The 12,445-nt window shown below is 48.4% G+C and overlaps 1 long non-coding RNA gene across 1 annotated transcript in view; it reads right to left on the reverse strand.

The window, feature by feature from the left end:
* Positions 1–12,169, reverse strand: part of LOC137626443 (uncharacterized) — an 88,862-nt gene extending 76,693 nt beyond the window's left edge. Inside the window, exon 1 of the long non-coding RNA XR_011041037.1 lies at positions 12,032–12,169. This is a non-coding gene — a long non-coding RNA (uncharacterized lncRNA). The remainder of the gene's footprint in view (positions 1–12,031) is intronic.
* Between the last annotated feature and the right edge of the window lie 276 nt (positions 12,170–12,445).

A 12,445-nucleotide genomic window follows, 5' to 3' on the forward strand; every position in this document is an offset into this window, starting at 1 on the left:
GTATACTGGTGACTCTCCCCCCATGTCCTCCTTGTGTTCCCAAATCGGCTGCAACTGAGGACAAACTGCAGCTGTTCCCAGCGCTAACCTCTCGATTCCTTACTGGCAAGAAAGAGAAGGTCTTGGGACATCAGACACAGAATGGAGACTCGAAATCTTGAATGAATCGGACCGAAGGGCCGGGACCCTCAGATTCTGAGTCTAGCCAACAACTCAGGAGCGAGCCTGAATGTTGCCTTCCCCTCTTCCTTAGAAAGGGGGGAGTAGTAAGAGACCAAGAAGATTGCTTACACACTGGCCGTGGCCAGAGTGAGCAGAAGACCCAAGGCGGAATACAATCCGAGGCCTGTCGTAAAAGGGTCTTGAGAAGATCTCTTAAAGGACTAAAAGTCCGAGCCATGCTCCAAGTTGGAGGTCTTCCTCCGACTAGGGCAGGGACGATCGTAGCTTCGCATGAGCGAGGATAGATCCAGCGGGCAGGAAAAAGTTATTCCTTTAAGCCTGAAGGTCAGGGAAAGGCTGAGCGACAGGCTTCATTGCCGAGAGCGGGAAAGAGTGTCCTCCCGCCGAAAGGCAATAACACTGTTATTGCTGGAGAAGAGGCCTCAAGGGAAGAGGTATATCTCCCACGGCACCAACCACCTTAGACTCTTCACTTTGCCTGGGAGACCCCTGTGGATGACTATCGCAGATGACGCGACCTACGTACCGCGACTGTAGCGGTATGTTTCTTCTAGAGGAGGAGGCGTAGTGTCTCCAGGCATGAAGCCGAAGCGACGTCCCGGTTCGGGAGAGATGTCGCAGTGTGGTTGCTTGAGTAGTCTGCGCCGTGGGAGAAGCTCTCCCGGGAGATCCGTCAGGGGAAGCAGAGGGTCCAGAAACCGTTCTGCGCATAGTCCCAGTGGAGCTCTCCCATTGAAAGGTTGACAGACAACCTGGTCTTGTTGAGGCCCATTGTCCGCAGACAAAAAGGAGGGAAGACGCACGCGTCGAAGTTGTCCCACCATCACCGGAATGCATCTTGCCAGTGTCTCGGGGTCTGAGACTGGGGGGAAGACTAGCGGGAGCTTGAGGTTCCAAGCTGTCGCGATCAGGTCCCCCAGACCAGCACTTGCTGGTTACCCAAGGTCAAAGACCCCTAGGTACACTCTCTCTATGAGGCTCTGCTCAGATAGTCTGAGAGAAACATTCCCCTGCCTGGAATGAGAGCCGATGGTGGTATTGAGAGAATCTCAATCATCCCGGTATCTCTACTGCAAGATGTGAAGGTGTGAAAACGCGTCCCCTGCTGGTTAGAATGAAGTCGACGCGCAACGGGGAGACTCGGCAGTAGCTGTAGGATCTGAAGAGGGGCCAGACTAAGGCCCCTAAGCCTGCCTGAATGATGGAGAGGTATCCTTCAGGTCTTGACCATAGGCCTAGACCGGAACATGCCCCCCCCCCCCCCTTTCCTTTGACGAGTCCGAGAACCGCATCAAGAATGTGGGGAAAGGACGAGAATATCCACTACCATCAAGAGGCTCCCTAGGTCAACACCCATTGCAGGTCTAATAGTTCCGCTGGTCCCATAGGGCCAGGGAGTCCGGTTAAACATTGCCTGAAGCCACCGGAACTTGGGTCGCCCCACATGGAACTTATCCTGAGGCGACCGTTCGGACTATAGACGGGTCAATGAGGAAAGAAGAACTAGGAAACGTTTCAAGGTAGGGCTGAAAGCTCTGCTTGACTGAGAACAGGTACTGCGACTCTCCTCAGTCTTGCCACAGTCAACCGAAAGGAAGGCTCGGAGGATGTGGTAACAGAATCTGGCGTCCCCAGGTGGTCACCCATCCAAGTACCGACGTTGCTTAACCTCGCTGGATGGACGAGAAGCGGGGTTTCCAATGTGGTAAGGCGGTTGGCTCAATATCATGGCCAGATACTCCAGATGTTGAGGCAGAGGAAGAGAAGGCTCCAAGCAAAATACCATGAGCCCACACTCATGGTAAGTATCCGGAAGCTTATCCCGGCGCTGAAGAAGGTCGAAACCCGAGCCTACCGGAGTTGACCAGCCCTCCAAACAGCAGAGGAGGCGGAAGCCTGCCCCTGAGCGGCCAAGAGGAAGGCAGGGAGAGTTCTCTGGGGAAACAAACCTGCTATGCCACGGCGGGATAGCCACACTGCATCATAAGCAGGAATACTTGCAGTCTAGGCTGAATTCGACGAGCACCCTGGAAGATGGATGGAATGGAAACTGAAAGTACCCGTCCTTCCGATCCAGGGTTTTTAAGGAGTCCTGTCGCCTCGTTATCAGTCTGATCGATTCTGCTGGCCGAAGTTTGTTCGACAAACTTGATCGGGGCTGAGAGGTCGACTATGGACATCCCCTCTCAGATACTTCCTTACAAGAAAGGATCGACTGAGGGGGCCGGGGGTGAAGCCGTCGATGATCATAAGGAAGACCTTCGCCTAAGGTATGGATCATTCTGCCCAACCGGGCAACTCTGCTGACGCTATGGCATAGAGGTTTAGAGACACTGAATTCGCTGACAGAGACGGCAGGCGCGATATCCTTGGCTATTCACAGAGAATATGCGGGAATGGGCATCGGGAAGCTGTCATTCGGATGAGTAACCTTAAGCATCCTCCCAGCGAGAAACCTGCAATCCTAGAGTTCGTGAACTCCTTTTAGGACTATGCCCCCCCCCGGGGGAGTCTCCCGTGCCATCTGTTCCTGACAGGAGAAACTGCAATTGGACACCTTGTCCCAGTTGTCGTAGCCGATAACTTAGGCCGACGTGGTTGAAAGAAAAGGCGCTGGAGCCCTGCAGAGTCTGGAAGAAAGCGCCTGTGAGGAGTGAAACCAGAAGTCGATTTACTCCGCACAGCAGCTGTCTAAGTCTCTGTCCTTGGGCACAAACAAACTCTTCTCAAGGATGGAAGGGTGTCTGAGGTCGTCGACCTCCACAGATGAGACACCCGAAGGAAGCCCTCAGTCAGCGCGTCCAGATGGTACAACATCGAGCTTGTCCGCAAGTTAGATACTTAACGACGAAAGGCCAAGGTGCCTGAGCTCGAGAGGAGGAAAGTACACTTGATCTTCCTGTAGCTTCCTTGAACCAAACCTCGGGCCGTAACCGAGGAGGGAAAGAACCTGGTAAGCTCCCAGAAAAAGAGGTAAGCAGTTACCCCTTGTCCGATGGAGAAATCTCGAACAGAAAGCCCCCCCCCTGCCAAAAATCCTTCCAGGGAATGACGGGGAAGGGCTAACCCAGGTTCAGGAATAAAGGAGTGTTGCTCAGATCTCCCTTAAGTTTCTCCTATTCTGCAAATGCCATGCTCTGTGTTTCCGGGGTGAGACAGTGTTCTGGAAATACGCTCCAGAAGAACTTGCCGGGCTGGTCTTGCTGCGAAAACCCCATTGGGAATCGTGGTCGCAATTGCCCTGGAGCTCGCGCGACGGGAATTCCTTGTGGTCAGCGGGCGATAACCCATAGACGAGCAATGGATACTGCAAGAAATAAGCCGATATTTGTGTGAAGAAACACTGTAGGTTCGCGCGACGGAACACCATCCGTCTGCGCGATGAAAAAAAACGTTGGTTCGCGCGTGGGCGAACATTGGAGAGCATGAGTGGTCGCGCGGTTGCACGGGCGAGCGGTCGCACGGGCGAGCGGTCGCGCGGTCGCACGGGCGAGCGGTCGCGCGGGCGCGCAGGCGAGCGGTCGCGCGGGCGCGCAGGCGAGCGGTCGCGCGGGCGAGCAGGCGAGCGGTCGTGAGGGCGCGCAGGCGAGCGGTCGTGAGGGCGCGCAGGCGAGCGGTCGTGAGGGTGGGCAGGTGGACGAGAGCGAGTCCGAGGCGGCGAACGCAAGCGTTAGCGCGATGGCGAGGAAACGCGCTGCCGCGTGGGCGAGGAGGACTGCTGGCGATATGGATCAACAAGCGATCGGTGGTGAGCTGGTGAGCGCTAACGCGCAGGTTGGCGATGGCGCGTTGTGATATGCCGACGGGATGGTCGAGCAGTATGTGCATTTGAGCAATCGTGCGATGGCGAGCAGTATGCGAAGGTGAGTGATCGCGAGCAGTGATCAGCATGCGCAGGGTCGCGCGATGGTGATCAGTATGCGCAGGGTCGCGTGATGGTGATCAGCATGCCAGGGTCGCGCGATGGCGAACAGCATCAGCAGGTGGGCGATCGCGTGATGGCGAACAGCATACGCAGTTGAGGGTCGCGCGATGGTGATCAGTATGCGCAGGGTTGAGCGATGGTGATCAGCATCCGCAGGTGTGCGGTCGCACGATGGCGATCAGCATCCGCCGTTGAGGGTCGTGCGATGGCGATCAGCATCCGCCGTTGAGGGTCGCGCGATGGCGATCAGCATCCGCCGTTGAGGGTAGCGCGATGGCGATCAGCATCCGCAGTTGAGGGTCGCGCGATGGCGATCAGCATCCGCAATTGAGGGTCGCGCGATGGCGATCAGCATCCGCAGTTGAGGGTCGCGCGATGGCGATCATGATCCGCAGTTGAGGGTCGCGCGATGGCGATCAGCATCCGCAGTTGAGGATCGCGCGATGGCGATCAGCATCCACAGTTGAGGGTCGCGCGATGGCGATCAGCATCCGCAGTTGAGGGTCGCGCGATGGCGATCAGCATGCGCAGGTGAGCTAGTAGCTGGCGAACCATGTTCCTTCAGAAGTGTTGGAGAACGTTGGCGTGCCGGCTGTAACACACGTGGGCGATCCGGAGATCGCTGGCGGGCTGATTATCGCTGACGAGCTGATGATCGCTGGCGAGCTGATGATCGCTGACGAGCTGATGATCGCTGACGAGCAGAAGGCTACACGTGGAAGCCTGCGCAAAGAAGAAGAGTCCTTGACCCCGACCTGAACCGAAGTTCTAGATCGCGAGGGCGAACGTGGGCACACAGGGCGCGTAACAGGAACCAACAGGAACCGCAGGGAAGATCATCTTGAAAGCGCTGACGAACAGGAGAGCGCTGATGAGCAGAAGGGCGCGCAGGGAAACCCTGACACGCAAGGGAAGAACCCCCGTGGGGGCAACCCTTTGCCCCGAAGGGATCGTTGTCCGCCGGGAAACTGATGTCCGTCGGAAGACCGCTGTCCGTCGGGCAGACCGTTGTCCGTCGGGAAGACCGTTGCCCGTCGGAAGACGAGATCAGACTGCTGTCCATCTGCACCAAGGCGGAAAATCGAGAAAAAGGAGTTGTAGGCTGCAAACGGAGATCCAAAAGGCGCCTCAAGCACCCTTATAGGGAGATGAGAGGCCCTTATGACGAGGCGGACAGTGGGCCTTACGGCGAGGGAGGCCAACAGCAACAGAAGAAACCTCCGAAGAGGAGTCTCTATGAGTGTACTCTCTCACGAACGAAAGAGAAACACTTCGTGGAAGAGACTGGTCAGCCAGTGACCTAAAAGGAGCAATCCTCCGAAGAGGAGCTCCTGCAGTTGCCCAGCCCCTTGAGCGAAACTGCAGGTGCGACCGCTCAGCACCAAGAGCATAGTCGCACGAAAAAAGGGCAAGAGAAGAACCCCCCAAAAGGGGAAAAACTCAAGCCTGGACAGGAAAAACTTCCCTCGGAAGGAAAGTTATCCGCCCATGGAGGCAAGCCTCCTGACTGTTCTAAAATGAACTGGAGAGCTGTCCGTCGACACGGGAGTACTACCAGTAGAAGGAGACACGCCCCTGACGAAAATACAAGGGGGGAGGCAGCAACAGCCAAATCCCCAGGACTCCACCAGACAGCTCACACCGTTGCTATATTACAGAAACGAACTAGATCGGTAACTGTAAAAAAAAAAAAAAATAAAACAAATAATATTAGTACACATTCATTCCCCCGGGAAGGCTCCGAAGAGGAATCCCGAGGGAAAGGAACAAGAATTACACAACAGGCACGTGCCCTCACAACCACTTACACTCGCGGAAGGAGAGCTGTAACCAAAACAGAATTATAACAATTATAATTATGTAACTATGTAATTATGTAATTTAAAAATGAATGAACACTAAAGAAAGAACGAAAACCCCGAAAGGAATGGTTCTACAAGCTGAAAAACAAGAAACAACTACAATTAGATTCATAACTAATTGATACAAACGTACGGCGTAGCAACCCCCCACACGGAAAGGAAGCTAGGCTACAAGGGCGTAGTAACACGTAGTAAAAGGGTGAACGACCTCAAGAGAGAGAGAGAGAGAGAAAGACATAAATCAAACTCGATCGCCACCCATAAAATACGCCGTGGTGGCCTAACTGCCGAGGCCTCCACGTAGATATCGTACACTACACACATATCTGAAAAGGAAACTTACTTATTTCTATACTCAAATATATATACAAACATGAAAACATGTTTACATATATATTGAGTAAATGAAAAGTAAGCGATTAAGTAAAGACAAAACAGACAAAGGCTGCCAAGCGAGGACCAAGACAGAGACGTCTGTCACAGTCCGAGCCAAAAGTTAAAGTGAGTATTCACCTGTGTGAGGGGGAGGAGGGGTAGCTAGCTACCACTCCCCTACCCCCCCGCTAACTAGCGCGGGGGTAATACACCCTCGTTAAATTCTAATGGCTCGCCATTTCAGCTACGCTAAAAGTAATACCCTTTGAAAATAGCGTGGTTTGTATTTCGGTTACGGAACAAATCCACGTTTTCTGTGCATTTGGAATGTATTGTCGACAAAGGCCCCATTGTCTTGAATGTCTTTCATGGCAATAATTTGCGGAAACTAACAAGTTTAAACAAATAAGTATCAATAACATAAAACATACACAGAAGGACTATGGACTCTTCTGGGAAGGGAGACCTTGTGTCTCCCGATACAGTCTTCTTTTAGGACTCGTCAGTGTTGGAAAATCAGAAAAGTCTGACTCAAGGGCAGAATATTACCTGGACACTCGAGTTCACACCCAATGATCATCTCAATCTTTTAAACTTATTAAAAAAAAACACCTGTCACCATAATCAAAACCAGAGTATAAGTAATGAAACGCAGGAGTTTTTGTTGGCCCAGACTCCTGGACGCATAGAAAATGTGACTTTCCATCCCATTTTCATTGGAGTTGTTCGCGAGCCTTCATCGTACTACAAATACCTCCTTACTTGAGCAAGCTAATGATTTATTAGTTTTTGTGGTTTTATTATAGATACGGATGGAAAAAGCTTTTCTATCTAAAAACCGATGTTTCCTATAGAAAAACATCCGTTTTCTTAGGAAAGGATACTTATTTTCATTGCAAATAAATACTTCATTATCTAAGAAATAATAATCAATTGGTCTAGAGTGCGCAGTTCAGCATGTACCGCTTGCCAGTACACAAGGGCTTCATGTTATACTTTTTCCGCGAGCGAAGCAATCGCACGACGAAGCAAAAAACATTAAATTTCTAAAAAAAATATCCTTCTTCGACAGTCTAACAAGATTTTGGTTTATTTGTTGTTAAAATTAATATCATATTCATTGAAATCACATTATTCACTACAGGAAAATCTATTTTTCATTCAAAATGTCCCGTCCACAACTATAATTCTACCGTTTTTTACTCTGCCGCAAGCTCGCTTTGATAGTGGTTAAACATGACTTAATTGCTCGACTGTTCTGGCAAGCGGAACGTATCGCTATCCGTATCAGCCCCGTGGGGTAGTATTTCGGCGTTTTCAATGATAGAAACTTAGATTTGATTACCTCGATTATTATAACCAAGCGATTCATGGTTATCCGTTTAAATGATTTATTGAAATAGTTTAGGGGGAAACTTGTGTTAATGTAAAATAAACCTAATGAATTAAACTTTTTTTTATTATTATTAATTTCTGTATCTACATTAACAGAAGCCGCCGACAGTAGGCCATGGGATTCAAAATGCTGTATTTAGAGAAATCTATTATATTATGAAAGGGTTAATGTCTAGGAGAGGGCCGCATGAAGATATCACTGATATTCAATTTACTTTTACTAGAATATGTAGGAATGTATGTATATAATGGTATACCAGTGAGATAATTTAGTGAAAATCAATAATAGTCGAAATAGCGACGATCAAACTCACGCTACGGTAAATTTTTAGTTTCAGCCAAATTTGGAAAAATGCAATAAAAATATATTTGTTGCATCAGAAATAGTGTGGTTTCAATGAATTTAACGTTTATTTTGACTGCAAACCAACCGATTTAGAGATTTACTATGTATACCCTAGTTCATCCCACCAATTATGGGGGACACCCTTTGGGAACCGGGGTTTTGGGTGGGGGAAGGGGGGGGAGGGTGTTGGGGCATTGAATGATATTTGCAATAAATGAATAATTAATGTTCCAGCACCCCTCCCCCATACCCCTAACTAGGCCTACCGGGGGGAGGGGGGTAGGGCCCCCCAGAGAACCCCCTTAAAGCCACAGTAATTTTCAGGGCACCACAGAACCTAACAAACCCACCTAACCTAACCTACGGGCCCTGTACCCCTACCGGGGGGGGGCTTCGCCCCCCCTGCGACCCCCCCTTATGGCCACAGTAATTTTCAAGGCACCACAGAACCTAACAAACCCACCTAACCTAACCTAGGGGCCCTGTACCCCTACCGGGGGGGGCTTCGCCCCCCCTGCGACCCCCCCTTAAGGCCACAGTAATTTTCAGGGCACCACAGAACCTAACAAACCCACCTAACCTAACCTAGGGGCCCTGTACCCCTACCGGGGGGGGGCTTCGCCCCCCCTGCGACCCCCCCTTTAACCAGGGGTAAATTTGAATATATATATTTTGTTAAATCACTTCTTACCTTAAACGGAAGATGACGATGAAGATGTGGAAGGTTGTGGTTGACCCTTATAAAATTAATTTCCACGGGGGAAGGTGGGACCCGTGCAGAAAAGTTCCCTTAAAATCACTGACAGTGTAATTACACAAACGTCTTTTTCGCGTTTTAGGTATTTTTACAGATTTGGTACAATACCACACATGTCTATCCTCACGGAAATGTAAAGGCGAATCACATTTACCACACTGGACACTTAAAGGTAATACGGAATGCTCCCTTAGAAAACGATTCACTACTTCAGGAGTTCCATTATAATTCCCATGAAATCGGCCAATCACATCAAAATAGGAATAACGACATATTTCACACAACCATACCGGAGGATCCATGACAGTTAAGTGACGTGTGAAGAAAATAATAGAAACCGGAACTTTTGAAAACCGAAAACAAACGACAATCACGGGTTTCTCCCATAATGAAATAGGGAAAAAAACAAAATACTATCGTTTACAATGTTATATTGCACGAAAAACAGATCCTTGAAACAAGACTGAGAGACCAATGAATCGTCCAATAATAACCCTTGAAAAGAACCCAGTAGTATTTAGATTGGAGGAGCGACATTAGTGGGAGGAGCAAATGCGCATTCAAGAAAATATTGCCACATTACACAATGGGGCGGAGCCAAGTAAGATGAAAACAGACATACAAACGAACAAGAGCTAGGTCCCGTGGCAGCGTAAAGGTATACAAAACACTTAGAAATAAAATGCATACCTACAATTACTGAAATAATTATCTCTGTAAGTAGACATCAGCGTCAATAATGTATTGAGAGAAAGTTTTTTGTTATCACGTGCTTTACTAGGAAAATATATTAATATAATACATTTCCCAATTTGGTTGAATCTAAAACTTTACCCACGCTACTATTGTCTTCCTCCCAGATTTTTCTAAGTCTGTTGTTATTGTTGACTGTGTCTTATTTTTGCTCAAATGAGCCCTGTAACCACTATAATCCGCAGACAAACTAGTCCACTATGACGTCTTCACGTTTGGCCAATCACAGTGCGACAATACATTTTCTTACCCATCACAGTGCAACAATACATTTTCTTACCCATCACAGTGCGACAATACATTTTCTTACCCATCACAGTGCGACAATACATTTTCTTACCCATCACAGTGCGACAATACATTTTCTTACCCATCACAGTGCGACAATACATTTTCTTACCCATCACAGTGCGACAATACATTTTCTTACCCATCACAGTGCGACAATACATTTTCTTACCCATCACAGTGCGACAATACATTTTCTTACACAGCCATTTTATTTCGTTCCTAGACATTGAGGCCGTAGCAAGCACGTCATCTGATATTGCACAAGAAGTTGAAATTCCATCTTCTTGTCCTGACTGTTTCCTAAATTACAATGAAATTGTTCTTACTTATTCGGGGTTATATTGAAAAACTAGTGGATTTGTGCCAGACACAATTTAATTTTACAAAATAAAAATTGTCCTGCATGTCAGGGAACCTTCGCAACGGCTTCACGTTTTCCTCAAAGCAGCAGCACATCTTTATCAACCAACAGGTTAAGGTAAGCTTCATTAATTTATGGAGTATATTATAATGGTGATAGTATAACGATGTATGCAGCAGTACCATCCCTTTGGATTTGGTTTGATGGATGTGTTAGGTAGTGTCCTTAAGGGGGGGTCGCAAGGGGGGCAAAGCCCCCCCCCCGGTAGGGGTACAGGGCTATTAGGCTAGGTTAGGTGGGTGTATTAGGTTCGGTGGTGCCCTGAAAATCACTGTGGCCTTAAGGGGGGGGTCGCAGGGGGGGGGCGCTTCGCCCCCCCCGGTAGGCCTAGGTAGGGGTACAGGCCCCCCAGGGTAGGTTAGTTGGTTGTATTAGGTTCGGTAGTGCCCCGAAAAATCACTTTTCTCCTCGTCCCCCCACCCAAAAACCCCGCTTCCCACTGGGGTCCCCCATAATTGTAGTAGTAGGTTTATGCTTACATTTTGTGTGTAAGAGTTAAGTCTTAGTTTCTTTTTTATTCATTTCCTCATGTTTCTATGCGATGTGCAACAATAATCTGGTTGTTTTTTGCCGTTTTTCGTCGTTAATACTTGAAAAACGGGTGCGGCCTTCTCCTAGACATTTACCTTATGAAAGTTCCCATGTCCTAATTGATATTGTGCTAAACTACTGGGCTGACACAAACAACATGCAATTTAATGAGGATAAATTTGAAATAATGAGACTGGGGCCCAATACTGAACTCATCCACTCCACCGAGTTACTTACAAAAACACAGCACCCAATCCCACCAAGCAATGCAGTCAAGTGCCTTGGCGTCCTCATGGACAATGATGCCACCTTCCAGCAGCACATCAAGGACACCGCCACTAGGGCCAGGCGCATGGTTGGCTGGGTTCTGCGTACCTTCCATTCAAGGGAGCTAGAGGTCATGCTGACACTGTGGAAGACCCTCATACAGCCAATCCTTGACTACTGCAGCCAGCTGTGGTCTCCCCATAAACATGGGGACATACAGGAGCTAGAGTCAGTCCAGAGGAGTTTCACAAGATCAATTAAAGGAATGAGGGAGCTCAACTATTGGCAGCGCCTGCAAAAGCTGGGACTCTACTCTCAACAGAGAAGAAGAGAGAGATATAGAATAATATACACCTGGAAAATCTTGGAGAGGCAGGTGCCTAACCCTACCCCTGACTTACTGAGGGCACGTGAAAGTGAGCGTTCTGGGCGCTCATGTGTAAGACAAAGCCTCTCCTCCAGGACACCAGGAAGGATAAAAACCCTCCTTGCCTCCAGCCTCACCCACAACGGCCCCAGACTGTTTAATACACTGCCGAGAAATGTCAGAGACACCACAGGCTGCTCGGTCGTCAAATTCAAGAAAGCACTTGACACCTTCCTGCAGACGCTGCCAGATGAGCCTCCTGTGCCAGGTTACACAGCGTGCTGCAGGGCAGCCTCAAACTCTGTGCCAGACCAGATCACCCTCATGAAGAAGGACTCATGGACTGGCGTCAGCGGTGGACCACCACAGCTGTGAGGAAGACCCTCTAAATTCGACCAAGTATACCAAGTAAGTATAAGTAAGTATACATACACAATACGCATTAGATATACCAATTGTGAAAAATTAATTCTGGAGTATATTGTGAATTCACAACCTCCATTCGGTTAGTCATGTCTTTAAATTGTACGAAATAATCAGGCACAAGTCATAACTAACCATAGGTGATGGTGTGGACCTGTGGATGCCATACACCAAATCGGTAATTTTGTATATTATTCCATGGTGTGATTTCGCACCGGAAATATAAGTCACTTTAAAAGGCACAAAAATTAAATAAAACTTATGAACAGGGACGGGCATTAAAGAGCTGGATGTATCAAACCTGGTGTCTGCCATATTGGTATGAAGATAAATATACCTAAACAAACGAAACTTCCCCTAAAATAGGGGCTAAGTTTCTCCCTAGCATTCATCAACACAATCTAAATTCAGTATTATGTATATTTCTCTGCTTTATAGTTACATTATATAATGTAATTAATTTCAGGAATTACATTTTTGTAATCATAAATAATGAAATTTTGCATAAAGCATCAAACTGATTTTGAAAACTTGTCCCCCAGATCCCTA

Source organism: Palaemon carinicauda, chromosome 34 (assembly GCF_036898095.1).
Source record: "Palaemon carinicauda isolate YSFRI2023 chromosome 34, ASM3689809v2, whole genome shotgun sequence".
Lineage (NCBI taxonomy): Eukaryota > Metazoa > Arthropoda > Malacostraca > Decapoda > Palaemonidae > Palaemon > Palaemon carinicauda.